The sequence below is a fragment of the Theropithecus gelada genome, chromosome X, assembly GCF_003255815.1.
Source record: "Theropithecus gelada isolate Dixy chromosome X, Tgel_1.0, whole genome shotgun sequence".
Taxonomy (NCBI): Eukaryota; Metazoa; Chordata; class Mammalia; order Primates; family Cercopithecidae; genus Theropithecus; species Theropithecus gelada.
Window position 1 is genome coordinate 151,984,178 of NC_037689.1, and position 3,457 is coordinate 151,987,634.

The 3,457-nt window shown below is 49.4% G+C and overlaps 1 pseudogene; it reads left to right on the forward strand.

Moving 5' to 3' along the window:
* Positions 1–2,350: 2,350 nt before the first annotated feature.
* On the forward strand, positions 2,351–3,070 carry LOC112615313 (annotated as a pseudogene).
* The last annotated feature ends 387 nt before the right edge of the window (positions 3,071–3,457 follow it).

The window sequence follows — 3,457 nt, forward strand, 5'->3', positions numbered from 1 at the left end:
GCCACTGCCTGAGCTATACCTTGGCCCCTTGTAGCCCCAGCTGCAGCTGGTGCAGCTGGAATGCAGAGCACCAAGTCCCAAGACTTCATAGAGCAGCAGAGGCCCTGGACCCGACCCAGGAAACCATTTTTCCCTTCTAAGCTTCTGGATCTGTGATGGGAGGGGCTGCTGCCAAGATCTGTGACATGCCCTGGAGACATTTTCCCAATTGTTTTGGTGATTAACACTTGGCTCCTCGAGCATCAGGATAAACAGCTAATGCATGCAGGGCTTAATACCTAGGTGATGTGTTGATAGGTGTAGCAAACAACCATGGCACACATTTACTTATGTAACAAACTTTATAGCAGTGCCCCATTCTCTGCAGTACCAGTTTACTATATTAGTCTGTTCCCACACTACTATAAATATACTACCCAAGACTGCATAATTCATAAACAAAAGAGGTTTAATTGACTCACAGTTCTACGTGGCTGGGGAAACCTCAGGAAACTTACAATAATGGCAGAGAGCAAAGGGGAAGCAAGCACCTCTTTGTAAGGCAGCAGCAGAGAGAAGAGAGAGTGAAGGAGGAACTTCCAAATACTTATAAAACCATCACATCTCATGAGAATTCACTTACTATGAGGAGAACAGCATGGGAGAAACTTCCCCAGTGATCCATTCACCTCCCACTGGGTCCCTCCCTTAACACATGGGGGTTATGGGGATTACAATTTGAATTGAGATTTGGTTGGGGACACAGAGCCAAACCATATTAATATCTAAATTTAAAAATCTACTGAACAATCAATGGGTCAATTAAGAAATTAAAAGAGAAATTTAAACATTCCCTGGGAGTAAAGAAATTGGAAACAAAATATCAAAACCTATGGAATACAGGAAAACCAGTTCTAACAGGGAAGTTTATAGCAATAAATGCCTACATCAAAAAGAAGAAATATCTCAAATAAATGACCTAATGTTGCATTTCAAGAAACTAGAATCACAAGAACAAAGCAAGCACAATGTTAGTAGAAGGAAAGAAATTACAAAGATACAGCCTTATGTGATATGTGGAACATGAACTCTAGCTATCAGCACCTACCCAGCGTGGTAACAGTAGTCACTCTGTGGGTTGTTGGGGGAGTGTGCATGTGTAAACTTTCACTCCGTCTCCGTCATTTCTGCAGTGTTGAATTACTTTCCTTGGGGTCAGATTATCTGGGGAATGAAAGCAAAGACTCAAGTTGGCTACAACTGAAGGGAGGCCGGCCTGGTCTGACCCCTTGACCCATGCTCCGACCTAGGTGCAAGGGGCCCTGTGATTTTGGCTCCAGGTCTCTGGCTGCAGGTCCCTCCTGCACAGGCCTAAGAAAAGAAGAATGCTGCCTGCACAGGGCCAAGTGTCAGAGAACAGGACATAGATACGGTGTCAGCCCCAGGGGCAGGCTCTCTGTGGGAACCTTGCTCGGTGAAATGCTCCTTCAAGCCACAAGCCGCTCCAGATACCAGACACCCTCTTCCTCCTCCCACACCTTCCTCACAGACAAGACAGGTTGGTGTCTGTTGTCCTGATGTCTTTGGGCTGGCAGACCTAGTTTTGGACACATAGGTAGGTAGGCACGCACAAGCTGATGGCCGCAGCCTTCCACACAGCTTGAGCTGACTCTGCAAACAGGGAGATTTGAGACACAGCTATGGGAAGGATGACACAACATGGTCTTTACCACACCGAGGCTGATCTGGGTACTTACCACTGCTGTGTACCCAATGTAAAGCAACGCTTATTAGGTTGTCACCTCAGGGGGAGCAGCCAGCTGCCTGGTGGAAGGTGGACTTTACTGGACCCACTCTCTCATTCAGGGAGCAGGAGGATTTTTGTTCCAGGAATAGAGACTTTTTCTGTATATGTATCTGCCCTCCCACCTGCCACAGTTTTGCCAGCAAAGCCATCCATGGATACCCTAAAGGCTGATCCCCATCACTTCCTCCCAAAAAAAGCTCTATTCAACAGGAGATGAAAGATTTGCCTGGCCATTTGAGGCTCCTCATTGTATTGAACCAACAAGTCTTCCTCCATTAAATCTGAAACCTGCCTGCCTAGTCATTAGTCCTTCCCTCATCCCATCTTCCCCTTGTAAGTTGGGACTCCACACCTAGACTCTCATCTGACTCTGAGTTGGACACTACAGGGTGCAGGGTTCTGTGCGTGGTTCCTTGCAGCTGTGGAATGGGACCCTAGTGTCCCAGTTGCTTCTGGAAGGCCTGAGGGACAGCAAGGCTTGGAGGCCCCTGCTGTTCACCACCTTTCTGCTGATCTACATAGTGGTTGTGGGTTGGGAGCCACATGTTCGCAGTGGACTACTGACACCACACTCCCATGTACTTCTTCTTGGGCAGCCTCTCGCTGATGGATGCTGCCTGTATCTCCAACATGATGCCTTAGGTGCTGGTGCATTTGCTGGCTCTAGTGGGGCCCATGCCTTATTATGCTTGTCTCATCCAGATATGCTTTCTCCACGTCCTGGCACCCTGGGAGTTCTTCCTCCTCACAGCCGTGGCCTATGATTACTATGCAGCTATCTGCCAGCCATTGCACTACTCAGTCCTCGTGGGCCGACTGACCCACAGGGGCTTCACTTCCATCTCCTCCCTGCTGGCCTTGGCCAACGCATTCACCTACACCATCCTCACAGCTCTACCCGAGTTCTGCAGGCCTTGCCTCGTCACACACTTCTTCTGCGACCTCCCTCCCTGCTCAGACTCTGTTGCTCCAGCACACATACCAATGAACTTGCCCTGATCTTCTTCAGTTTTCTGGTGGCTCTTGCACTCTGCATTCCGGTCATGGTCTCCTATGGACACCTTGTGGCTGCTGTTCAGGACTCATTCCACCCGGGGCTGAAGAAAAGTCTTTCCTACCTGTGTTGCCCACCTCACTATGATCTGTCTTTTCTACCTCACTTCAGTCCCCTGCTACATCTTTCCCAACTCTGCATACTCTGGCTTGGGCGACCTGGTACTCTCTGTGCTGTGTGTGGTCCTCATTCACATGCTCAAATCCATCTTCTACAGCATGGTGGGATGACGGGTGTGAGCCAGCACACCCGGCCAGGAAATATTTCTTGAAAGAAAGAATGAGAGAGTACCTCCTGTCTCCCCAGTACAGGGTTTGGCACTGGGGATACAGAAAAGCTCCAGACAAGCTTCCTGCCTTTATGGAGCTCACAAAGTAGGCTGGGCTATTAGGCACTAAGACAAATCACTGTCATACAATGGGTACTCGCCATTCCTGCACAGGAAAGGGTCACTCACCCCTACCACCAAACCTAGGAACGGCCACATGCTGCTCAAAGGGTCAACACAGCTGCCTTTCACTGTCCTCAAGTGATGGCGGGTGGGCGCTCAGAGAAGACCAAAGGCTCAAGGCCAGGGGACTAGGCCAGCCGGGGCTTCCCAACAGACCCCCATCCTG